Source organism: Bemisia tabaci, chromosome 10 (assembly GCF_918797505.1).
Source record: "Bemisia tabaci chromosome 10, PGI_BMITA_v3".
Classification (NCBI taxonomy): Eukaryota; Metazoa; Arthropoda; class Insecta; order Hemiptera; family Aleyrodidae; genus Bemisia; species Bemisia tabaci.
Genome location: NC_092802.1, coordinates 31,686,179 through 31,714,010, shown reverse-complemented (window position 1 = coordinate 31,714,010; position 27,832 = coordinate 31,686,179). Strand labels below are relative to the sequence as shown.

General features: G+C 40.1%; 1 protein-coding gene across 1 annotated transcript in view; it reads right to left on the bottom strand.

Moving 5' to 3' along the window:
* The window catches only part of LOC109038385 (uncharacterized), a 234,604-nt gene that overhangs the window by 183,777 nt on the left and 22,995 nt on the right, over positions 1-27,832 (bottom strand). The gene's annotated exons all lie outside the window — the stretch shown is intronic.

The window sequence follows — 27,832 nt, the reverse complement described above, 5'->3', positions numbered from 1 at the left end:
GTGTCAAAAAAACCGGCAAAAATGTCTAAATGTAGGTTTTGGACGTCGAAAGCTGAAGAAATTGCTCGATAAAAAAGAGGATCTTGTGCTCTTATAAAATGGGGGAAAAACACAATCATCGAACCGGAAAATGCAATCTTATCATCTAACCTTGTAATTCTATTGGAAGGAGAATATTTTCGGTTTTGCAGATCCGAAAAATATTGATTTTTAGCTGCAGGGCATGAGATCAAAGTTGCCCGAAAAATAAGCCTTAAAAAATGAATTTTTCAGAATATTGTAGACTGGGAAAGTGTCATTGCGGTTCGTTGCGCGGTTCTCTCTGGTATTTTTAGAAAGCACATATCCTAGAGATACCATATACCAAAGCACAAACGGTACAAACCGGTACAACCATATTTGTCGGATGCTTATTTGAGGCGACCTCCAATTTCCGCGAAAATCAGATGTAGAGGTTTTAAGGAACTACGTTACACAGTAAAGCGGCCAATGAAATATTTCAACACAAATTCATGTTTTAAGGGTTTTTAAGGTTTCTAATAGCATTTCTCGCTCTTTCGATACTTTAGGGTGGATGGAGGGGGAGGGGGAGGCCGACCAAAATCAGACAGTCAAAAATTTTTTATGGTTAACAATTTTCTTGAGCTTAGTAAATAATGATAATTTTTTTACATCCGTTCACGCATTCAGCCCAAATAGGACTGGTTTTAAACCAATTTGGCAATGAATAGGAAAATTCTACAGTCACATGGCACCTAAGTTTAGAGTGAGTTGACCGTCGCTGACACCAATATAACTGCTGAAATTTCAACTTCTCTGTTGAACTGTACTTTATGCAATCTTGCGTGCTTGAGGATGATATCTTCAAGGGAGAGGAGGATTCTATATCGAATTCTCTTAATTCGATCAAACATTAATATTGGTATGAAAATAACGCAATAACAAGAACCGACTCGTACACAGCTCAGGATACCGTTACTTACCTAAAATAACACATTATTTACACGATGACAATAGCTTTTAGGAGGGGTGTAACACTAAAATAGGCATAGTTGTATTTAAAGAAGTCAATATTTAGTTATCTGAGTGACTTCAATCATACGATATTACATTACTTTCAGTCTAACAATGAAATTGAAATTTCATCAGTTATATTGGTGTGAGCGACGGTCAACTCACTCTAAACTTACGTGCCATGTGACTGTAGAATTTTCCTATTCATTGCCAAATTGGTTTAAAACCAGTCCTATTTGGGCTGAATGCGTGAACGGATGTAAAAAAATTATCATTATTTACTGAGCTCAAGAAAATTGTTAACCATAAAAATTTTTGACTGTCTGATTTTGGTCGGCCTCCCCCTCCCCCTCCTTCCACCCTAAAGTATCGAAAGAGCGAGAAATGCTATTAGAAACCTTAAAAACCCTTAAAACATGAATTTGTGTTGAAATATTTCATTGGCCGCTTTACTGTGTAACGTAGTTCCTTAAAACCTCTACATCTGATTTTCGCGGAAATTGGAGGTCGCCTCAAATATGCATCCGACAAATATGGTTGTACCGGTTTGTACCGTTTGTGCTTTGGTATATGGTATCTCTAGGATATGTGCTTTCTAAAAATACCAGAGAGAACCGCGCAACGAACCGCAATGACACTTTCCCAGTCTACAATATTCTGAAAAATTCATTTTTTAAGGCTTATTTTTCGGGCAACTTTGATCTCATGCCCTGCAGCTAAAAATCTATATTTTTCGGATCTGCAAAAGCGAAAATACTCGTCATGCAATGGAGTTTACCAGTCAGATGCATATAATGGTTTGAGGTTCACGAGTGCTCTGTGAAATAAGCGAGTATACAACGCGCGCCTCAGGTTGCAGAAATCTGGGTTCATCACATTCCACATGCTGCATATCTATCTACGTGGAAACCGCAGATATAATGAATATTTTAGATATTCCCATGTAATTTCGTTATCAGTAGGTATCTGAGCATCGATTAAGATAGCTCTGATGTGGAAAAAAAAAATGTCGAAAAATTGCATTTCGCGCCGCTACGGACACGATCTGGCCCACAGTGCCATGAAACGAAACTGAACTGCGAACTGAAAACGGCAATAAAAAGTGGCAAACAAAATTTTTTACTATAAAAATACTGTAAATTACTGTAAAAATACTTTTTACAATTTTTCACTACTTTCAACTAAGAGCCCATTGACCTCTTTTCACCATATTAAAATTTTTTAAAAAAATTGTATTAAAAAATAACTTTTAAACACGCCTATTAAAAATCATCACAGACACTGCTCAATTTCTTATCATGTGTTGATTTTCAGTAGACAGTCCTCAGCCTGTCCAAGTGTGAAGGAAAGTTTGGTAAACTGTGCGACCCCGCTCAATCGCGCTCCTTGGTCAAATTTCAACGGGTGGCAGTTGTCACTACCGGTGGCAGTTGTCAAATTTACACGGGGGGCAGTTGTCAAGTCGGGTGGCAGTTTTCAAATTTATACGGGGGGCAGTTGTCCATGTTTCCAGGAAATGGGTGGCAGTTTACAGCCTCCCGTTCTCAATCGGGCCTTGCTCCTCAGTGCGACGGAATCGATTGTCGCGAGGCAGTTTATCGAACCAATGAACTCAAATTTGCACGTATTTCTACCAAACGAAACTATGTGCATTAAGACATGAGTCCTGAGACCCATAAGGATCATGCATAACAAAGCTCACGTCATCACGCACATGATTCCACTTGACAGGAACACGTTCATTTGAAACCTTTGCCACTTCTGATTAATCTTTGCAAAAAGGCTCATTCATTCTCTGGATGAAATTAATGGAGAAACGCGGCCAAGCTTGACAACGTCGCATTTAACGACCAGAAACGAGGCTAATTTCAACGCGAGACAAACGCACACACAGGAACCAAGGCTCGTACACGAACGCACCATCCACGTCGGGCGATTGAAAACGAGAAATTTACATGTAAACCAATGGATTTTTTCCACTCGAAAACGATGCAATTAGTCGCTGAGACGACGTCGGGCGTCGCGACGCTCCTTGTGACGCCCCCGGCGCGGGACAAAGGTCATCGCTGCCGTGCTAAGGAAAAACGCCGTATGAACATTTGAGAGATGCCAAATTTCCCCCGATAAACTTATTATCTTTGAGGAAAATTGTGAATATTTTACCTTAATATTTTTACATTCTTGCGAATACAATTCTCTTAAAAATTGGGGGAAAATGCTTGCTGAATTCCCGGAAAATGTGCAGTTTTGTGAATGAAATTTGGCAATGTCTGAAAGCTCACACGGCGTATTTTCTTAGGGCGGCAGTGCGGCTTACAATAAACTGCTTGGTCGAGTGGAGGGACTTTGCTGCATCGTCGGGTTAGAAGGAGACCATGAAGTCGTCCACTCTACTTTTGTCTATATTTTTGTGTTACTCAAGAATATGCAGGAAAATTCAAGTTGTTTGACCTGAATACGTCGGAGTACCTTTCTTGAGTATGCGAGGATTAGGAGCATGAAAAGTAGAACCTTCACAATATTTGGCACCCCGCGTGCCTTAATATACATAATGGGCAACCGCAAGTAGCGGAAACTCGATCCGCCTTCATTGTCGAATGTAGGCAAAATTGCTTCCCTCGTGTTCGAATAGTGGTATCATGTTGCGAGATAATCGCCGTCTGTTCCATGCGCCTTACTACAGATCAACCACGAGTGGCGGAAACATGACTCGCCTTCATTGTTGGATGTAGGCAAAATATTCAACGTGTTCGAACTGTGGTGTCATGTTGTGAGAAAATCGTCTTATGCTCCATGTGTAATCTCTTCAGGGGAATGAAGATTGGAAGCAGCTTGCTAAATTCTTAGCACTTTCTGAGGGTCTCTCCCATGACTTTAAATAACCAGAATTTTGGATTTTGCCCTGTCATGAGCAAAAATAAGCGTACGCAAAGAGAAAAATATTAGGTGAAATTTGGGTTTGGAGGTCATGGAAACTCAGAAAATATCAAGGAAAGTCATATTAAACAAAATTCAATGAAAGTCGCAAAATGTGTCAGTAATTTTGAAAACTTTCAGGGTTCATACGGCGTTATTCCTCGGCAAGGCAGAACAGGCAGAGGCGAAGCGTGAATGATCGATTATCGATATTTCCCCATTTGAAGCTATGGTAAAGAATCGATAATTAGGGAGTCAGTTTCGAACACCCTGTTTATCGATCTCTTTCCGTAGGTTTAAAGGACAGACCAATCGACATATCGCAAATAACGCGCAACGCCACTGCAGGACGCCGAGTTTTCCACTTCAATCAACACACACTTTATTTTTCAGAGATCTTAAAAATAATAAAATTTACAAAAAAAAAGCTTTGAAGAAAACTTAATGAAAACTGCAGAATTTTCGCACAACAAATAGCGCACCTCTTTGAATCAACGCTCGTTAAGATGCAGTGTTGCCACTTCTATAAAATAGCGGGGGGAAACGATAATGGTAATTTCTTCGCATGAAACTCATGCGAAACCTTTTTAAACTGACAAAAGGGTGAGGTTGAGAACTTGTAAGCGAATTTTTCCACGCCAACGAACGAATGCTCGCACGAGCGAATATTTTCCATGGATGCCTCATCATAGTCGAAGGATTTTGTAAAAGGGATCTATAGTTGGATTAGTGAAAAAAACCGCGAATTTCTTATTATTAGGCACCACTGATTTCAACCTTATTATTTAGAGCGCTTTTCGAGAGAAAATTTAAATATAAGTCCTGGGAGAAACAGAGCATTGAGTTATTACTCGTGTAGTTACACGAGCGGAAAAAATTGGCCTTTGAAGTGAAATTCCCGCTAAGAATAGGGCTGATCCTAAACTAAGATACCATACGTTGAAGGAAGTTTATACAGGGTGAGCGAAAAGTCCCCGACCCCCCCTCTAACTTTGAACGAATTGAGCTAAGGAAATGAAACTTTGGGAATGTTCCTATCTCAAAGGGGACCATCTTTTGAGGGGGTCAAAATTTTGGTCCCCCCCTCAGGGGGGGACAGGGGCCCCCCAACTTTTTTTTTTCAAATAGCAACCCCTATCTTGTGATACCTCATTCGAAAGAACATAAAAAACTAAGAATTTTGGCGCAAACCGCAGATCAATATCTCAATTTTTGACCGACTTATGATAGGTCAAAGGTCAAATTTGACCTATTTTCAAAAAATCATAACTCCGGTTCAAATTATCGTAAAGACAAAAATAAAACGGGAAAATTTGCCAAATTGTGTTCGCTTTTACGTAAAAATTGCAGAAATCACTTCGATTTAATTTTAAGGGGGGGCTCGGACCCCCAAATACGTCAATTCAAAGGTCATTCAATTTTCCTGCGAAATAAGCCAATTTCCTCTGGATTTGCCTCCACATTATCTCAGTAAGGTCAAAATCAGTTCAACATTACGTTGGCAAGTCCCCAAATTTCGGGAAAAGTTAAAAAAACGAAATTTAAGCGGTCAAATTTAATCACCTTAAATTTCGTTTTTTTAACTTTTCCCGAAATTTGGGGACTTGCCAACGTAATGTTGAACTGATTTTGACCTTACTGAGATAATGTGGAGGCAAATCCAGAGGAAATTGGCTTATTTCGCAGGAAAATTGAATGACCTTTGAATTGACGTATTTGGGGGTCCGAGCCCCCCCTTAAAATTAAATCGAAGTGATTTCTGCAATTTTTACGTAAAAGCGAACACAATTTGGCAAATTTTCCCGTTTTATTTTTGTCTTTACGATAATTTGAACCGGAGTTATGATTTTTTGAAAATAGGTCAAATTTGACCTTTGACCTATCATAAGTCGGTCAAAAATTGAGATATTGATCTGCGGTTTGCGCCAAAATTCTTAGTTTTTTATGTTCTTTCGAATGAGGTATCACAAGATAGGGGTTGCTATTTGAAAAAAAAAAGTTGGGGGGCCCCTGTCCCCCCCTGAGGGGGGGACCAAAATTTTGACCCCCTCAAAAGATGGTCCCCTTTGAGATAGGAACATTCCCAAAGTTTCATTTCCTTAGCTCAATTCGTTCAAAAGTTAGAGGGGGGGTCGGGGACTTTTCGCTCACCCTGTAGAGTCTCTGATGATGACTTCATTGATAAAAATATTTGTGTTCTTGTGTTACTTTTGGTTAATATATGAAGTGAAACACAAATCCACCCAAATTTTGTGTTGATTTGGTGCAGTTTGCGGTGTTGGCGCAGAAAACAATGGATCCTCGGAAATCCTAGAGTCACGCTAGGGTTATTTTTTTTTGTGTTATACTTCTCGTAAAAACTAAACTTTTTTGTTGAGTTTTCTCTGTGTGTTGTAGACGGCTATACTGTCGTGCTAAGGAAATACGCCGTATGAACATCCAAAAGTTGCCAAATTTCCATCGATAAAATGTTCATTTTTAAGAAAACTATGAGTATTTTTCCTCAGCATTTTCAATATAACTTTAGGTGAAACTGCGAACGAGATAATCTGCCCATTTCTGCCGTGCTAAGGAAGAACGCCGTATGAAAATTCGAGAGTTGCCAAATTACCTTCGATAAAACATATATTTTTGATGAAATTCATGCATATTTTTCCTTGAAACTTTCAGAGATTTTAGATTAAATTGCCTAAAACATTTTGTGAAAATTTTGGAAACAAATATTCACAATTTTCTCAGTAAATTCGGTTTTTAATGGAGGAAATTCGGCAACGTCTGAAGGTTCGTACGGCGTTTTTCCTTAGCAAGGCAGATTTAAGGACACTTGATTTTGATCTATCTCGACGAGTGGATAGTTCATTTCTGCAGCTGCTAAGGTGTTCGCTGCGAACACCCTATTTATCGATCCTTTTCCATAGGTTCAAATGGCATAACAATCGATATATCGCAATTCACGCCGCATGCCACTGCATTTTGGCGATGCGAGTACTCACGTTCACTCTAGGTTATTACCCTAGGGTTCATTAACAATGACATCCATGACTATGCGCTGTTAACTTAAGTAAATTTCAACGCGTTTCTGTCTCACTTGTGAAAAAAATTGAGTTTAATAGGGCTTAGAAATCGCCAGAAACATTCATCCCGACAAATTTTTCACCTACAGGAACACGAGGTGTGTGGCCGTCACTTGGTCCCATCCGCGGGACGAAAAACTGGTTCCTCGAACCGTAATCTTGTTTCCCCGTTGCAGACCTACAATCAGTTGCATTTTCTGGTGCAACATCGCTGCATTTTATTCGCTTAATGACTTTGACGTGCACTCGGGCATGATGTTCAACGAGGCTGTCAAATCACATCATGTACCATATTTTCTTCCTTATGAAGAACTAGCAATTCCACATACAACTTGACAACGGTGGCAATGCAAGGTTGTGGGCGAAGGGGAACATGGAGCGAATTGAGATGCGTCTATTAATCAACATCCCCTTCGAGTTGCACACCCCGTTGCCGCGGCCGCTTGAAATAAGAACTCGCCTGCTCCCTGTAAGCATCGGGGAGAAAGGGCAAATTCTTTTTCTCCGCGAACCGACACCGCGGTGCAAACATACGCCTCTCCTCTCTCGTGACTCGTTTAGCGACGGGATAACAGGAACCAAATCCCATTACGACGGATTGACCCCTTGGCTCGAAAACAAACGACAAATTATTTCCCGTCCATCAATGGCAATCTTTCGCGAGGGAGTGTTATTCGGTTGACGAGCTGTAAACCAGGTTTCAGGGTTAAGGGTTTCCAAAAGTACTACATTTTTAAATTTCCTGACATTTTTGGCCTCTTCCTGACTCCAAAATTTTTCAAATTCCATAATTTTTTCTGATTTTTATTAAATTTTTCTGATATGACCTATTTCTTTGATTTTTCTGACTTCCTGGGACCTGCAAATCCAAGTTTCACCCGATTTTTTTTCTTTGCGCACACTGATTTTTCCTCCAAAATTACATGACTTTTCCTAACTTTTATTGCATTTTTCCCGACATTCCATGACTTCTCATGTGACCTCTTACTCAAACTTTGAGCTAATTTTCTTTCTTTGAATACGCTGAATTTTGCTCAATTTTTGACAAAATTCAACATTCTACGGATTCAAATAGTGAAAGAGATACTAAAAATGTGCAGAGATTGTTAAATAACGTCTCAAATATCTACTTCTTTTAAGAGTTTACGCATAAAGAAGAGGATGATTTTCACACAACTAGATACCACTATTCGAACTCGAGGGATGCAATTTTGCCTACATCCAACAATGAAGGCGAACCGTGTTTATGCCACACGTGTTGTTCCTTAAGACGCATAGAACAGAGGAAGATTATCTCACGACATGATACAACTATTCGAACACGAGGGATGCAATTTTGCCTACATCCAACAATGAAGGCGAACCGTGTTTATGCCACACGTGTTGTTCCTTAAGACGCATAGAACAGAGGAAGATTATCTCACGACATGATACAACTATTCGAACTCGAGGGATGCAATTTTGCCTACATTCGACAATGAAGGCGAATCGTGTTTCCGGCACTCACAGCTGTTCTTGAAGTGCGCGGAACACGATGTGCACCAAAAATCACAGTTCGTAACCTTATGAAAAATGTTTAATCAACTTGAAGAAGTCACGCCGGCCCCCTAATCGCGACGTCATAGAGGAATTGTTTTCTCAAAATGTTAATTAACGTTTCCTGGATGAGTTGGGGTGGTATCGTATCACTTGGGTTAGTTTTCTAATTTATTAAGGTACTATACCACAAATAATTCGGGGCACTACCACAATTAGATGAAAATGCCCACATCATCCAACAACCCCTATCCCTTTCTTTTCCGTGCCCCATCAGTGTCATTTTATTTTTCAGAAAAAAGCAAAAATCGTCGTTTCCTGGGAAAAAGAATGTAACTACATTTTAACGTGGTGAAATTTTCATTTGAAAATTGAGTGTATATGATGAGACAATTGTGCATTTCTTGCTGAAAATTAAACACATATTTTTTTTTATTACATAATAAAATCGGCAAACTTTTTGACAGATATTGCACCATCATATTCATGTTAGTTGGATTGCTTGAGTCACTTTCGCAAACTTGGAATGGAGTTCAGGTTTTGTTGAAATTTAACAAAAAAGTAAAATTGATACATGTCAAGTGGTTATTAATTTATTATATTTATTATATTAATTAACGAAGCGCCGGATCGCTTTCTGCAAAGTCATGAGCTGCGGGCAATAAATGCAACATAGAAGAAGGGAGGCAAGCTAAAAACGCTCGATATTCGTCATCCTTGCTCCAGTGCTCCAGCCGTATTGGTGCCGCTTTCATTATACACCGTCGCTCCTTTATGACACACGTAAGGGCGTATCTCGATTCCCAAGTGAGCCTTGCTTTCCGTATAAATCCATGCCCTCCCGGGTCCATGCGTGAATAAAGTTACGCCCTTAAATCTGAGGAGCAGCGATTTAACGATGAGCGTGCGGGGAATTCGACATTTTAGAGCAAAATTTGTTGGCGGAGCCATTCATCAAGACGCTTCAACGCCCATTCTACGACACGATTTTATGAAGCTGTACCGAGAGTCAAGAAATGAGTGCACAAACCAAGTCTTCCGTGCTAAGGAAAAGTGCCGTATGAGCCCTCAGGCTTTACCAAATTCCCCCTGATAAAATATTGATTTTTTATTATAGAGTAATGACTATTTTTCTTCGAAATTTTCATCTACTTTAAATTAAAAAGCGAATGAAATTCTATGGAAAAATTGAACCCCCCCCCCCTCCACAGCAATCGCCTTGAGTTTTGTATTTCATCGAACGAAATTTGGCAACACCTGTAGGCTCATACGATGTTTTACCTCAGCAGCCGTCCCTAAATTACGTAACACTTTAGGGGGAAAAACAACGCTACCAACTTCCTGGATCCAGGTTGGGAAACTTTCATGAAAAATAAAATCTTGAAATTTCACGTGAAATACTTCATAAAATTTCAGAAATTTATGAAAAGATACTGAAAAATACCGGTCCATATTCATGTTTTGCAAAATGTAAACATCGTGACTTTCTTCTATTTTTGTGTGTTTGAGTGCGGGGTTGCATACTCTAGCCCCTGAAAAATATGAAACATTTCACAGCCTCGTGAAATTTCATAAAATATTCCACTGAAATGTCCAGTTTTTCATTTCTATCTTACGGGCCATGCCACCCTGACTGAATCTGCCAATGAGGACATAGAGATTCTTGGGAAAATTCAACATTGCTTTGTTTTCCTTCGACACCTCGACGCCGTCAACCGCGGCAAGCTCACATAACGTCGCTCCGTTGACGAGAGGCGGTAATTCAATATCTCGTGAGCCCTAGAAAGCATAGAGTTATATGGGCGACAGGGTTCGTCCCAAAATTCAGTTACGTCGTTACGTTAACGCAGCGGAGTGACGTTAACAAGCGCACCCTCGACGCGGCGCGACGTTCGCGGACTTTGCACAAGCGTCATCTTGTTAACTTCGTGAGCTTTGAAATAATACCTCGCCGCATTTTGCCAGCTTCCGAGTGAAGCTGAAGTTGCCGCGGTCACCCAATACCCGTGTTTACGGCGCTAAGTCACACTTGATCGAGGATGACCTTAATTCGATATCATCGATCGACGCGGCCCAAGATCCCAAGCTTGTTCTCATTTCCGCCACATAGTAAGAAAAAGGAACAGGGGCGGATCCAGCAATTTGGCAACGCCGGATTTCCTCCATTTAAACCCATGCTAAATAATCGATTCTGGAGGGAGCACTGGAAAAAAATTCGCTTGGATCTAGAGTCCAGACTCTTGAAAACAATGACAAGAAAAAATACTCTTGATTCAATTGGATTTTTACTTGGATCGAAAGGAAATCCGCTTAAATTGAGAGGATCGGTTCTCGATTTAAGCTAAAATCCGATTGAATCAAGAGTATTTTTTCTTGTCGATGTTTTTAAGAGTGTGGACTCTAGATCTAAGCGACTTTTTTTCCAGTGAGCATCTGACCCCTCCAAGAATCGATACATCTCCATAGGTTTAAATGAAGAAAATACATTGTTGCCAATTTGCTAAATCTGTCAATGATAAAAGTGACCGACGTCTTTTTAGTTAATATGAGAAGTAGAACACAAAGTGACGGTTGACATGTTTTGGTTGGATTTTTTCGGGGGTTCCATCGACCAAATTTTGGATTAAAAATTTGCGACCGTGTTAAAAATCAGGCCACCAGGATCGAACCAGGATAGCATTGCTGATTATCCAACGCGCAAACCGCTCGCATGTCGCAATCTCTCAATGAATGGAGAGAAACAAGAGTACATTGGTTCAGCAGCGGGTTGATTGTTGAAATCGATAGACAAAGCGATCGATAAGGTTACTTGGTCGCCGTTACTTGGTCTATTATTTACCTCCTTTTTCCGATGTAACCACCCACTTCCACCGACAGAATAGCTTAATTTTCTGTGTGTCGTCTTAGTCTATCACTTCGTCTATCAATTTTAACAATCAACCCGCTGGACACTGCCTTCATCGCCAGATGTCTCAGAGTAACACACGGTTTCTGTTTTGGCTACGGAAAAGCAAGATAAATGGCAGAAAAAGAGAACGAAGAGAGGAAATGAGATGAACGAAGAGAAGAGGAGGGAGATGGAAATATGAGAAGTGGAAGAAGAAAATAAAAAGGATGGCGAAAAACAGAGAAAGAAAAGAGAAAAAACGCAAAAACTCGTCTCCTTCTCCTCTCCTTCTTCTCCGTCTTTTTTTCCAACTCAGCAGACGAAAGGTGTTCGAACGAAGATTTCGATCTAAAAGACTCGTGTCTGTCAGATTGAGGTTAAAGTAATGGGGCTGCAATATTTTCATTAGTTCGAGAACAATGATTTTCCCCTCTAAAGCGTTGTCGACAGGTGTGTTTCCCTTCATTTTTGAACGTATGCAAAATGGGCTCCCAGGAGTTAAAATAGTGGCACCCTCTTAATTCGCTGCACTGAAATGTTCAGAACCTAAAATATTTATGTATAATAGAGCTGGAGAAAACTGTGTAACACGTTAAATGTACGGAGTGCGTCTAAAGCATAGCGACGGTGAAACTACCAAACCACGTATCTCGTTTGCGGTGTTTAAAAATCTACGCATGCATTTTATTTTTTTGAAGTAGACCGAATCAATATCATTCCTTGAAATTTTCACAGAATTTTCTCCGCACGATGAGGAAAAATCACAAAAATTTTCAAGACTGGACGTTAAGTAGTTTTTCATTTAAAAAATAAAGTATGACAGGAAGTCTACGACGTCGCAAACCGAGATACGTGGTTTGGTAGTTTCACCGTCGATAGGCATTATGGGTGTCGATGCCATGTTCATACCGTTTTCGGTAGGGCGTTACCGAAGTTGGCACCGCTTCGAAGGCAGAGGAAATAGGAGAGGGCATTGCATCGTAGAGGCGTTACTACTTGTGATTTCGTGGAAAAGGGTAATGGAGCATGGAAGCTGCAGCTCATCTCTGCTTTATTATTCTAAGTCGCCGCGTAGTTTCGAAGTCTAAGATTTCAGGTGTGAACCAGTGTTGCCTGAACGCTTGAATTCTCGAAATATTTTTGAGTTATTAGAGTTTGTAGTAGGCGAAATCTTGAATAAAACTTAAAAAAAAGAAAAGAAAAGAGCCAGAGACAATATATTTTAGTAATCCTGCACGACCATAGAGGCAGATCCAGATAATTCGAAGGGGGGGGGGGGGGGTCCGGTGGGCTCCCTCCAAATTAAAAAAACAACTTGATTTGGGGAAAAGGCTGCAAAAAATGGACAAAGGATAAACAAAACCCGGAACGTTTCAAAATAGTTACAATCTCATTTTCAACCGGAAAATAAATTAAAAATAATTAAAATAATTAAAAATAATTTATTTTCCGGTTGAAAATGAAACTGTAACTATTTTGGAACGTTCCGGGTTTTGTTTATCCGTTGTTCTTTTTTTGCAGCCTTTTCTCCAAATTAAGTTGTTCTTTTATTATGTGTATTTTGGCTGATTAAGTTGTTTTTCATTCCTCCAAATTGTTTTCGAGATTTTAAATTTTAAGGTATATTTTTGCTTATAGGTGATGTTCAATTTTTACAATTTTTAAGTAGATACTTACAAAACTGATACTTCTTCAAGGTTGAGGTTTTATTTAAAATCCATTCTTACCTGTAACAAAAGCAAAATTACAAAAATTAGATTAAAATAATGTAAACCTTTATCGGCATTTGATAGGTTTGTTATGTAAAGAGAGTTATGAGCGCATCGCCGGAGCCCGTGTCAAAAAACGTTGCAAGGGTTGGTTTTGTTTAACCTCGACATTCAGCTTGTATGACCTCAGTTTTAGATGAGAGAATATTCTGTTATTGATCGCGATTTTATTATTTCAAGAAGTCTTCGGCGACTTGGGAGTGAATCGAAGAAGGACAATCATTGTCAAGAGAAACCCGTTTTCCGGGCAGTTCCTCGATAAGTATTACGTCACGGAAGCGACAAAAGTTCCCTTGTCAATTCAAAAGTCAAACTTCATTTAAAGTTTTATTTGCGGGAAGGGTAGTAATTTTGTTAATGAAAGCTTTCTCTCTTCTCTGGGTGTAGTTACATAACTCGAACCCATTTCGGTATAGATTCATTTGCTACGAAGTGGAGCGGTAAAAGCCAAGGACACAAAAATGCATAAAACTAATTTAGTGGTCGTCGCTAAAATAACACGAAATTACGTTTTAACATGATTTTCAATATGTAGCATTTTCAGAAAGCGTAGATTTCAATCGATTGAAATTGCGTGGTGGAATGACGGGGACTGCATCGGAGTTGTATGGATGTTGCCTACCAACTGATTGGAGGGACATCATTTTAAATTTTTTTGCATTAAAATTGAAAAAAGGTCAATTGCAATTTTTTCTTTGCATTGCAAATCGCCTATATTTCTGGTACACGAAGCTCATATTATGCATCGTTTGTAATCGGCATTTATTGGCCAAAGGATGTAAATTACTGTAATTCATGGTAAAAATACTATTGCATAAAATCACACTTCTATTTCGACATGTTTATTACACACGCCTACCTGATTTTACTGTAATTTTGGTATAAAATGTGTGATCCATATCTTTTTTCGTAAATTTTCTAGATAATTACATAGCAGACTTAAAATAGCTGTTCAAGGGACGACTATGAATACGGCCCTTAGGTCAGGATCTGCGAGCTTATTATTGAAATTCATAGACAAAGCGATAGACAAAGAACACGCAGCGAGTATAGAGCGATCCAATTGGTTGAAATGAATGGTTCCCACGGTCAAAGAGATGAACTATAATAATGAACTACCTAAAGGGTTTCTCGTGAGTTGCCGTTAATAGAGATGTTGCATGTGTGAGGAATTTGCGATCTGACTGTTGATTCTACGTAAAAGTTCGCGAGAAACACGATGGTGCCACTGGTTTTCTCTGAAATCAACTCCCAAGCTCAAAAAAAGCTCTCAAGTTGAGGCCAAAATGGAGGGGATAGCCCACGGTATCCTGAGAGTCCACATTTACATCAAGACAAACTCTCCATGCAAAGATAGGGAGCAAATACATTGGCAGGGCTGCCACTTTAATTGGGGACTCCACAACTGAAAACACGGCAACCCTGCTAATGTGTTTGCTGTCTATCTTTGCATGGAGAGTTTGTCGTCATGTAGAGGCGGACTCTCAGGATAGCGTGGGATATCCCCTCCATTTTGGCCTCAACTTGAGAGCTTTTTTTAAGCTTAGGAGTTGATTTCAGAGAAAACCAGTGGCACCATCATGTCTCTCACGAACTTTCACATAAGAATCAACAGTCGAATCGCAAATTCCTCACACATGCAACATTTCCATTAGTCCATTACCTACTTCTTTAGCCCTGCATTCGCCCGTTTCCGCCAATAGGATCTTCCCGTATTCCTCAAGTCTTCTATGTCTATAGCTTTGTCTATCAATTTCAATAATCGGGCCGCTGATCATGAGACATGGGATGCTCGGAGAGCAGTCCCTGTCCCTGCAATTCGTGACGCAATCTGGCCAAGTTCGCTGCTGTTGGAGTGTTTGCGTTCCAGCGTTGCTCGCCGCACAATGGATCGAGTCAGTAGGAGAGGTCGGACAAAATTTGGAGACTCCAGACGCTCATAACTCCCTTTATACAAAACTTCAAGGTTCTAAAAGTGGTGCCATTGGTTTGCCCAAGTAATTTTCTTCCATTGGCACCCCTTAAAGTTCAAAATTTGACGAAATAAGCATCAAAATTTGCAGTTTTAGTCGCAAAATTTCATGTCCGACCTCTCTTGTTGACTCGATCCATTGTGCGCCGCCGCGACACCGACACCGGTGCTGCGCTGCTCGTGCCGTCTATTTTAAAATTCGGAATCTAGAGATCGTGGACCGAGAGCTTTGCCAAGCGTCTGAAAAATGTGCAGAATTTTACGAATGCGATGGAAAGCCGGGCATTCGAGCGTGATTAGGCAACCTCGCCGCGGAAACCGCAACGCCTCGAACATCCTTCGCGGGACGCGAACGGAGGACTTCGGTTGGACGCATCTATGCTAAAAGAAACTATGTCACACGCAATACCTATGCATGTAGTTCTTTTTAGCATGAATTCGTGCAGTTTCTCTCTACACGATCCAAATCCGAGAGAGTCAAAGCAGGGGTATTGATGAGAGCCGTTTTTGGGCTCTTTTAAGCTGAATCTCCTCAATTCTACGTTTAATGTTCACTGGAAAAAAAAACACATTGGATCTAGAGTCCAGAATGTTAAAAACATCGACAAGAAAAAGCACTCTTGATTCAATCAGAATCGAGCTTAAATCAAGAACCAAGCTTCTTAATTTAAGCGGAGGTCGTTTTGATTCAAGCAAAAATCCGATTGAATTAAGAGTATTTTTTCTTGTCAATGTTTTTAAGAGTCTGGACTGTTGATCCAATGTGTTTTTTTTCCAGTGTTCATTGAACGTTCAAATACGGCATGCGTCATGCTTTTGTTATTATTAATGTATTTTCCGAAGGAAAAATACACTATTATTGGTCTCTTTTCTGGCCTAACAACGCCTTTAAATAGGTCTGAAGGCCGAATATTGTGAAAAATCCTCGTTATTTGACGTTCGACCGAAAATCCACAAACCCACATTTCTGTCAAAATCAGCACGTAGCCCCATGTTTAAGTCATCAGACCTAAAGAGAGATCGAAAATGACCATATCATGATGTCCTATACGTAACATGTAGACTTGCAATGAGCAAAAAAATCGAAGAGTCGAGAAAATTCAGAGTGGGCCCAAAAACTGTCCTTATATCGACACCCCTCCTTTACTTACTGTGAAATTCATTATTCAGAGAAAGTAGCAGGTGGTGCAGGGGTGGTTTTCTCTCGGATTCGCTATTGGTGAAATCATTTAATAAATTCGGGAAAATCTTGGAAAAATCCGGTCAACTCAGCAACTGCGCCCGGAATTTTTGGAGCAGTTTCAAGGAAGCGGAGCGCCCCCTACCTCCCTCCCTCTGGACTTCTTCCATCCGTTGCCGTATGGGTGTGTAACGCAGAAATTACCCTTTTTTATTTCACGGGCGTCAATGGAGATGTTGGATGTGTGAGGAATTTGCGATTTCACTATTGATTCTTACGTAAAAATTCGCGAGAAACACGATGGTGCCACTGGTTTTCTCTGAAATCAACTCCCAAGCTCAAAAAAAGCTCTCAAGTTGAGGCCGAAATGGAGGGGATATCCCACGCTATCCTGAGAGTCCACCGCTACATCAAGACAAAATCTCCATGCAAAGTTAGGGAGCAAATACATTAGCAGTGATGCCATGTTTTCAGTTTTAGAGCCCTCAAATAAAGTGGCAACCCTGCTAATGTATTTGTTCACTATCTTTGCATGGAGAGTTTGTCTTGATGTAGAGGTGGACTCTCAGGGTAGGGTGGGATATCCCCTCCAATTTGGCCTCAACTTGAGAGCTTTTTTTGAGCTTGGGAGTTGATTTCAGAGAAAACCAGTGGCACCATCGTGTTTCTCGCTAACTTTACATAAGAAGCAATAGTCAAATCGCAAATTTCAAATACCATGCCAGCGCCGCACAGTGGATCGAGTCTTTGAGAGAAGCCGGACATGAAATTCTTCCACAAAAATTTCAAAATTCAACGTTTATCTCGTCACGATTTTTAATTTTAGGGGTGGTTTTTGAAGAAAATTTCATGAGGAAACCAATGAAACTACTGTTATAACATCAACATTTCAATTGATGAAGGTAAACGCTTTTAAACTTTTTAAACCATGTCCGACCTCTCTCACCGACTCGATCCACTGTGCGCCGCGAAAGCACGGTCAAGCCAAGCGAGTCTGGGCATTCGCGGTGGAGCCGGCTATTCTCGCGGTCCGCGGCCGTCGCGTCGTCCAAGTTTAAGGTTGAGGCCTAGCATCCCGACCATCCAGTCCCATCGACCATTGTTTCAGCCTGGGCAGACACCCTCCGTCCAGCCCCCCACGCACCGGGCAGGGGGCACGGGGGCACGCAGCCGGGATTAAAAACGCCCATCCAGCGCCCGCGCCGCCGCGGAAATCAATGAACGACGAGATGCGAACATCCAAACGAAACTTTTTTCACGACCGCGCGTCTGTCTCGTCTGCGAGACTGAAAGAGTGTCGTTCCGATGCACACTGGAGAAAAAATCTCGGTGTATTTACGAAGAAAAGGGTAAAATTACCAAGAATTCAGGGTTCTATCTGATCCCAGTTTTTTCTTGGTAAAATTACCATTATGGAATTGGTAATTTTACCGAGAAATCTCGGTGAAATTATTGAACTTTCTCGGTAATTTTACTGGGCCCCGGTAATAACGCCAATATTTTTTATCGACTGTGGTAGAATTACCGAGATGAAATGGCAAAGTTACCGGGCATTGATTACCAATCAAAGTGGTATTCTTACCTGAAAAAACAGTAAAAATACCGCTTTTTAGGTAAGCTTACCCGTCTGTCTCAATAAAATTACCAATAATTGGTAAAAAAGTGAGATGGTAAAGGTACCAACGGACCTTGGTAAAAACGCCGAGAATTCTTTTTCAGTGCATTCTGGGCACAATCAATGCGTGGTTTATGGGCCTGTTGCGAAATTTAGCCGGAGCAAGAACAAGACTGTCGTGATAGGGAAGAGAGCAGAAAGTGCAAAAATAAAGTTTTGAGAAAATGGGCCTAGAAGCTTCTGAGTGGAACATTTTATTGAAAGAAGCCTCCGTTCTTTGTCAAATCGTGGCATCCGACACTGTTTGGCGCAATGCGTGAAGTATTCATGCAGTCTTGTAGGCGCTTTGCGTTTCACGCCGACCGCTACTGACCACACTGTTTGGCGCAATGCGTGAAGTATTCATGCAGTCTTGTAGGCGCTATGCGTTTTAGGCCGACCGCCGCGCCGCCGCTCCGTTCCAAGGTCAAATTGCGTGTTTGGTTTTTCTCTTAACTCGACTAATTGAAGGTGTTGTACCTTGTATCACCGAAAGAAGACAAAATTAGAAATTACTGTACTTTTACTCTCAGGAAATGAGAGATTTTGTCGCTTTTTCTCGTCTGTAATTTATTTTTTGAATCAGATTTTTTTTCTCTCTCTTTTTGATACCTACATTCAAAACAATTGCAAACTTTGCCGCCCCCTTCATTTTGTCGCCATGGGCCGCGGCCCATGTGGCCATCCCCTTAATCCGGCCCTGTCCCACGGTACAGTTGAAGATTTCGGAAGAGAAGTCGTTCCATCCAACCCTTGCGCACTATATGCTACGCAATATTCAACATGGCCTACGCTTTCCCTTACCAGATTCGAGCTTTCGGCGTAGTATTTAAAACAACATGCTAAAGAATGGTGGCTTTTTCCTGTGTTAAAGACATTTCTGAGAGGCACGCGGTTTGATTCCATAGCCGACATCAAAACCGCTGTTCAAAAATTCTTCAAAACCCTCCGCCAAGAAGACTTCGAAAAGACGATCTTTGTGAAGTGGGCAGAACCGCTGAAGCTTTGTGTTCAAAGTGGTGGAAGATACTTCGAAAAACAGTCGAATGTATTGTCAGCCGTGTCACTCGAAGTAGAAGCTTAGAATTCGTCAATTTCCGTAAGATTCTTTAAGTTTTTTCAATAAAAACACTCAATTCTCATTTGACTTTTTTTTCTTGACAAACATATTTGATAAAAATCCTGGAGGGGGTCACGCTACAAGTCATTTTTAAAACCCTGTATCTCTGTCATTTTTTAAGCTAGAGAGTTGTTCTTGGTCTTGTTTTATTAGTAATTGCGTCTACTTTAAGCACACACAAACCGCAAATCGATAACTGCTTTTGTTCGGTCAAAACCCGGAAGTGTGCAAAACTTTTTAAACACCCTATGTACGAGCTTAAAAGCGAAACATGATTCAGTGTTCATTTTTTGTGAGTTGTATTTCCATCTTTTGCTTGTTGTGTCACATAATATAAGAAGTTGAAAATACTGAATTATTTTTTGGCTTTTAGCTTGTTTGCTACATCATATACCAAGATAATTTTCGTTACCCCGTCCGCATGCGTACTAATTTTTGTGCCCCTAGTGACAGGTCTGAGATTTTCCTATCTCAACAGAAGTGAAAATTCACGTGCTGGAGTGAAGTTGGGCTCTCTGTTGCGGCCCGTAATTTACAGCTTTTTCTTCGGCTGCAATTATTTTTAATTAACGACCCTATGTTAAGTGAGCTAATGAACTGAAAACTCAAATTTCGAGCTATCGGTGTGCTCGGCCATAAATTCATTTCCTGAACGTTTCGGTCACGAAACGGGTGATAGTGTTTTATTGGTTTTTCGCGCGCAGAGCTCTCCTCACAAGACGCGAGCTTTGGCTATTGCGAACTTATAAATCTAACAACTTTGCTCGTCTTACCTTGAATGAAAACAACCTCCTTATCCTGTACCTTCTAAAAACTTTTATGTAGTTGGTTCTCAGGTCCACTGCGAGAGAACATTAACAAATAGAGGATTTGCAGGTGTCTGAAATTTGATGAATTTCGTGTTTAAGGACTACAGGTTCAGTTACACGATCAAATTGAGCCATAAAACAGCTCTGATTGGTGGAAAAATACCTGAGGTGAGGATACGATCAATGAGAGGCCCAATTTGATGGCTCAATTTGATCGTGTAACTGAACCTTACTGAGTGAACTGATCACGAGGATACGCTTGGTTCATGCATTGAACAATTATTGGAGAAGATATGACAAAATGATCTAATCTGCAAAAATACGTGTGTTTAAATGGGAAAAGCTGCCAGATGACGTCACTAGGCGGTGCATTTCCTCACTTTTAAATCTATTTATATACTATTTCCCATATCTGAAAAAATTTTAAAAGATTCTGTGATTTCAGCTCTTGAAGCACTTCCAGATGAGGCACTAAAACATTTGCATGCAAATTCTCCATTTTCCACGATCCTCATACATATATCAGACAGAAAATTAAAAAAAACCTGTCTCCGTTGATATTTATAATAGTTACAAAGAAATAATGAGCTATTTGTTTAAAGTTATAATACATGTTACAGTCACTGAAAATTTAAGACATGCGGTTACTTGACTGGAGGAAAACGTCGAATTCCACGGCGATATCTGACATGTCTAGGTTTTTAATGACTTTTCAAGAGCTCATCAGACTGATTACGAGCTCAGCTCATCGCACATCCACTCGAAGCATATTCGTTTTCCCTGGAAAATTCTCCACCCTAAAATTGTTTGAAAGAACCCATTATCAGAACCATTTTCACCTCAACATCACGCATCAACATGACATCATTGAAAACTCCCATGGTTTTAAGACAAGGAATAATATACGTTGCCCTCAACGAGGCTTTCATCGTCGCTACTCAGGCGTAAAGGCGAAGCTCAATTTTTATGTGAGCTCTGTTCTCCGAGTAACTTGATGTTGACCGGGGCTCATGTGGAAGTAGGGATTTGCTTTTACGTGAAAGGGACAACGTCATCTCTTCGCGACTGAAGATCGAGCATGGGGCTATGCTGTCATGCAAAGGAAGAACGCCGTATGAACGTTCGAGAGTTGCCAAATTTCCCTTGATAAAGCATCTACTTTTGACATAATTTATGCATATTTGTTCTTGAAATTTTAGATATTTTAGATTAAATTGCGTTCAAAATTGTCAGAAAATTTTGGTAAAAAATGTTCATAATTTTTCCCAGTAAATTCGGTTTTTATCGAGGAAATTTGGCAACGCCTGGAGGCAAATATGGCGTTCTTCCTTAGCACGGCAGTATGCCAATGCGATGCGTTGACTTCCTGGAGCATGAAGCGGGAAAGGTAATAATTTGCATTTGCACCGAGGAAAAAGGGAGGCAGAGAAGCACCCCCCGGCAGAAACTTTTCCTTTTCACCGGTCTGCATAACTTTCGTTCGAGGGTTCAGGAACAAAACCGTCTTGCGTGTTATTACCAGAGTCACACCCGACTCCATCGAACGCGCCCCGTTTTATTTTTAGTAACCTCTTCTTCTTCCTCTACCTCTGCTTTTTCTTCTTCTTTTTACGCTACAACTCCGCCACAAGTAATTAGCTTTTACGCTGAGCGTTGCCGGATTTTGTCTGGGAAACCAAAAAAAAGAGAAATGAGCGAATAATCTTTCGAAAGGAAACTGAGATGTGCTTCTGTGCGAATATCGATGGCCGAGGTGCGAATATACGCTGCTTTATTACGGTGTTCAAAAATCTCCGCTCCTAACAGTGGCGTGGCGTGAATTGCGATATATCGATCGTTATGCCATTTAAACCCATGGAAAAGGATCGACAAACAGGGTGTTTGCAGAGAACACCTAAATAATCGATTCTTTAACATGGATTTAAATGGCATAATAATGGATACATCGCAATTCACGCCGCTGCGCCACGCTGCTACATTTCCGAAGAGAAACAAACCCAATCAATAGCTTGAACTTTTTTACAGAATGTTCTGTTGATAGAGAATTTCCAAGGAAACACCCAGATCCGTAGAAACATTTTGCCTAACAACAAAACCGCAGAGTAGAATCAAATAAGTTTTGCTCTACCATGTCTGCCAACTTTTTAGCCCTTCAAAATGGAAAAATCTGACATTTTTTTTTTAAATTTGTTCAAAATTTTACGCTTAATCAGGTCCCAACATCGCTTTAAGCAGTTTTTGCCATTTAATATCAGAATTTTGGCCCTAAACAGCTGAAATGTCCTGTACCGTAGCCTGTCTGCGACTCAAGTGCGCAACTTTTAACGCTTCATAACCATCATCTTGCATCTAAATACTTCCACTTCTGCTGTAAATTCACACTCAATTTGTACCTAACTTATTATTTTCAGTTATATTCATCCAAATAAGTGAAAATATTGACAGTCTTTGCGTCATGCAGCCTTGTCTGCGGAATTCGCGTCCTGTACCGTAGCCCCCTTTTTTCAGCATCATTTTGTCCGTTACAGTGCAGCACTTATGAACTTTGTTTACTTTTTTTGTGTTATCGTGACTATCACACGCTGATGTCGAGCAGAGGAAAAAAAAACCGCAATGAAACAGTAAATTTTGACCGTTTTTTATGAGTTTCTAGGTTTAACGACCATCTAGGATGTCCTTACCGTATACCTACCTTTTTAATGCATAAATCACTTCAAACTCTCGAATTTTGGTATTTTTTGATACGCTCTGATATCTTAACCTCAAATCCAGAATTTCAACCACATGCGTGAATATGCCCGAGCACCGTTGCCAATAATCACACGATTTGTCCGCACCGTAGCCGTCCGTACCGTAGCCCGTAGCCGTCCGGTACCGTAGCCCGTAGCTGACGCGCGATGCGGCCGGGTCTACGGTAAGTACGGACAAAATGCGAAAGTCATCCAAAAATCGGTGCGCTGTTTGATAGATCATCCCACTTTACTTTATTTTATCTATCACCAAAATTTGGAATTTAAAAAAAAAGAGAAACGTATTTTTTTTTTAGTACGACGCGACTTAGAAGAAGGAGGCTTTTTTTTCGATGATTGCATAAGGATCGCCATCTTTTTATTTTTTTCATTTTTTCTTTTAGAACTTTGAGTCCTCTTTTTCGTCTGAAGTTCGTAGCAATTTATTCGTTTAATATTTATTCGTTAATATCTAACTTATTTTTTCTTATTGTCCTTTAAATATTTATTTAAGGTGATTTGTGACCACATTTTCGATAAATTTACCTTTTTGTTTTCTTTCTTATTTTGTAAAAGTGCACCTGAAACGTTCTAACGTTGTCAAGCTTGTTTTAAGAACTCAGCTTCTAAGATTTGTCCCTAATTATTTAATGCGTTTACTTTAAAATAAAAGCAGTTCATTATTTTTGAAAAACTGATTTACTTACTCTTTTTACCTTTATTGCCTGTAATTATTTATAAAAGTGGCACTTATAAGCTATGCTATAACTTGGCAGTTTATTCCCCAATGAATTTCAGTTCTTCATAATTCGGCCCTTGCATACAGTAATATTTACGAATGCCTCTTCGTCCTTACCGCAGCCCGTTTGTCCGTACCGTAACGTTATTGTCCTGTACCGTAGACCAGTAAAAAATTGTACAATTTGTAGCTTTAAAAAGAGCAAACCTGTAGAAATTCTTTAAAAAAGTTGTCTACCACATCTTCTAAGTTAGTTCTAAAGAAATTAATTAAAATTAATCGTATAATTACATTTCCCGGTTTTTATGGGAGAAAAATGATGGCGCAAAATTCTATAAATCGGACTTTAGAGCAATTTGGGTGCTAAATTTTGGAAGTAAAAACTTTGAAGGAAAATTTTTTTTTATTCTTCTACAAGAATATATCTCATTGAGTGCAAAAAAACTTAAAACGGTATATTATCGCACGTATTGATAGAAAAACAAGCCTGTTTAATTGGTCTACGGTACGGACAAAAAAACTTAACTTCCAGCGATAAAAGAGGCCAAAAAATTTTTTCTGTTGAAAAAGAAGATTGACCACTATTAAAATCGACTTTCCAAGAGTATGAGGACTTCAGAAAACATCCTGAAGTCTTGAAATAACTAAAGTCACTTTTTTACAAAACGATGGCTCCAAGAGCAAAACTTATTTGATTCTACTCCGCACATGAAAAATTTGGAGAAAATTTGGAAGAGCTTAGAGAAACTAGAAAAATTATTGAATGACACATTTCCTGTGTTGTTTTGCATGGGGATACAACTTTCCACTTTCACGTCTCACACTCAATTTTTCATAGCTCTACAAATGATTGAGCTCTACAATATCAACTAAAAATAAATATTTTTGTGATTCTGAAAAAGGCAACACTGTTTTCTGTCTTGTTTTTCCACGTTTCCAAGGATATTGTCGGAGAATGTGGACGAAAAGAAAGCATAGTCGGGGTTGAAGAAAAGTTTGTATGCAAGACGGGGCCTTGCGGGGGGGGGGGGGGGGTTAGAATCCTCGCATAATGGTGATACGTCATAACTTGTCAACGGGTCCTGCGTTATTATCATGGTTCGCCGGCGGGGGTTTCGCAATTCGCAAGATGAAAATGTGTGCCCTTTCAATGGACCAAACGACTCATACATCATGGAAAATCCGTCTGGTGACTTGAAACGGAATAGATTAGTTCTCTACCGTGCTGAGGAAAAGCACCACATGATCATCTGAGCCTGCCAAATTTCCTTCTATAAAGATTCAAAATCAGTCTGTATAATTTGTGTTTTACACGAAGAAATGTAAAAATGTACACATTTTCATACGTCGCTCGGTGGATCGAGTCAATAGAAGAGGTCGGACAAAAGTTGGAAACTTTAAACGCTTATAACTCCGTTTACACAGAATTTTGGGGTTCTAAAATTGGATCCATTGGTTTCCTCGTAAAATTGTCTGGTTAAAGCACCCCTTGCAATTAAAATGTTAGGAATTAAACATCATAATTTGCAGTTTTAGTGAAAAAATTTCATGTCCGACCTCTATCTAATTGACTCGATCCACTGTACATCGCTTTCTCATAGCACGGTAGAACCGGCATGCAACTCGACGGATCCAGATTCTTAAATTAAAAATGTATCATCATCGCAGACACGCAAAAGTAATGGCGAACAACTTAGATATGAAGGGATATACGAGAGAGACCAACCGCAACAAAGTTCAGAAATAGGTGACTAGAGAAAAATATTGCAACCCTTCAAATCCACCCCCAATCAAACTTGACGTGACCTAATGGAGAATTTGCACGAAAAGATTGTATTGCTGCATCTAAGAGTTCTTCATGAGCTGAGAAGTTATAGTAAAGCAGATTCAAGGCCTTGTCCACACGAACGCGGTTCGCGGAACTCAGTTCGAGGAACTTGTTCCCGGAACAAGTTTTTTGCTGAGCTGAAACTTATTCCTCCAAAACCTGGAATTTCCCCGTGCTCCGAGCTTCTGAATATGTTTCTTTTGATGCGAATTTGCTTGTTTTTGTTTTTCACGTCCTTTACATATGGATTGCATTTTGCAAAAAGGAACCACTAGCATTGCAATGATGCTAAGATTGTGCAACTTCATCTTTTGCAATTAAATTGCGGAAATCGTGAAAAACAATGAAATTTAGATGGTAATTATTGTCTTAAATTTACAGTTTTTAGCGAGTAAAATAGAAACTATTAATGGGATTACATTTTGCAAAAAGGAACCACTAGCATTGCAATGTTGCTAAGATTGTGCAACTTCTTTTGTCTTGGAGGAAAAACCCAATTATCCCTCAATAGTTCCTATTTTACTCGCTAAAAACTGTAAATTTAAGACAAAAATTACCATCTAAATTTCATAGTTTTTCACAATTTCCGCAATTTTATTGCAAAGGATGAAGTTGCACAATCTTAGCATCACTGCAATGCTAGTGGTTCCTTTTTGCAAAATGCAATCCAATGGATAATCAGGTTTTTTCTCCAAGACAAAAGAAGTTGCACAATCTTAGCAACATTGCAATGCTAGTGGTTCCTTTTTGCAAAATGCAATCCATATGATCTTGACATTTATTTTTGTTACTTTGGCGGTCATAATAATCTATTATTTTGCAATAATTGTATAGTTTTATTGAAGCTCCGGTTCCAGTTCGGACGAACCCGTGTGGACAGCATGCCTCGTTTCAAGGAATAAGTTCCGGGAACTGAGCAAGTTCGAGGAATAAGTTCCGCGAACTGCGCTCGTGTGGACAAGGCCTAAAAGTGAGAAAATCTGCTGCCTTGCAACGTCATCAGGCGGAATTTTCCATATCATACACGGAGAAAAAAACCTCGGGCGTGGGGCCCGAAGTTTAGGTCATATGGATCTCTGAAGTTTTTGGATTGAGCATCCCACACTTTACACACTTTAGACACACTACAGATCACTTACACACTTTACACAGAGCACTTTAGATCTAGCTGTCGAGGTTCGGATCACACATCTGAAATTTCAGTTCTTACATCTCAAGTACTTCGGTTTTCACATCCGAAAAACTTCGGTTATGACATACGAAAAACTTCGATTCTCACATCTGAAGTACTTCCATACGACCTAAACTTCGGGTCCCACGCACGAGGTTTTTTTTTTCTCCGTGTATATACATGTATTTCAGCAGATTAGGTAATTTGCCGATAACTTTAGAAATAATTGTCCGACATAAACCGCCCGACAAACACAAAATTTCAATAATCAGCCTGCTGGGTCCAAAACCAGTCCGTTTATTTTACTTTCATTTCGGCTATTCGTACGTCCTATTAAGTTTTACTCCACAAAACCAAATTCAATTTTTACGTTTCAGAATTTATTTCAGCATCACTTCAGCTCAGCTTTCATCAGCGAGATCGAATGGCGTTAAAATTATTCATCATTTACGTTGGAGAAGGGGGGGGGGGGATCTCAGTGCCGTGATTTACCGGAGAGAATTCCGGGAAAGGTCCGACTTTTTGCAGCCCCTCCTCGGATCTTGTAAACACTATTTCTCGCGCAAATTCAGCGATTAAAAGGTTATTTGTTTGGAGGAAGGAAGCGCAGCGGACCGGAAGAGGTGGGGCGCGCAGGGGGGGGGGGGGGCAATAATTGGGGAGTCTTATTTTGGGTGCCGTCTTTATTTTTATCTTGGCCTCCTTGATTAAGACAAGCTCGTTCCTGCTCCTTGCTTTATTGCCCACTCCGCGAGTCGACAGGTCTCGAGAAAAAAACGAAGCGCGCTATATGTGCTGGTTACACGCTCAAATTCCCGTCAATTTCCGATCAAATGGTGACTGGTGCGCACCATCTACCATCAAATTTCTGCGGCCTGCAAGAATTTGATGGTAGATGATGGAGCTGTGAGGCTCATCCTTCATCTGATTCTCACACAACCGTGCTTATTTCAGGCTTATTTCAATCAACACGCTGTTTTAATTAATTTTACTCATCAATCTAGATAACTCTCGACCGCCATCTTGGTCATCATTTTGATCGGAATCTGACGGAAATTTGAGCGTGTAACCAGGCCATTACTCGATGGATTCAATCGTAGTCCGAGTTATACACAGCTCTCCACGTCTTTTTAGAAATTTCATAATTTTTTTTCGCTTAGGGGTGGTTGGGATAAAGGTAAGTTTGCATCCGAAAGCTTTAGAGTTTTCAGTTGTACTTCATTTTTTTCTAAAAAAAAAATAAGAAAAAAAAAGCCTGGGAGATTCAGACATCAGACTTCAGGCTCAGATTTAAAAAAGGCGAGGGGATGGGAGGATTGCCAGTTGAAAAATAAAAGTTATATAGGGTGCCCAACCCTTAATTTGGAGGGCCCTCGTAAATTTCGAGGGGCAGAAGTAGCTTACATTGATTCATGGACATGCTCAAATTTCGTT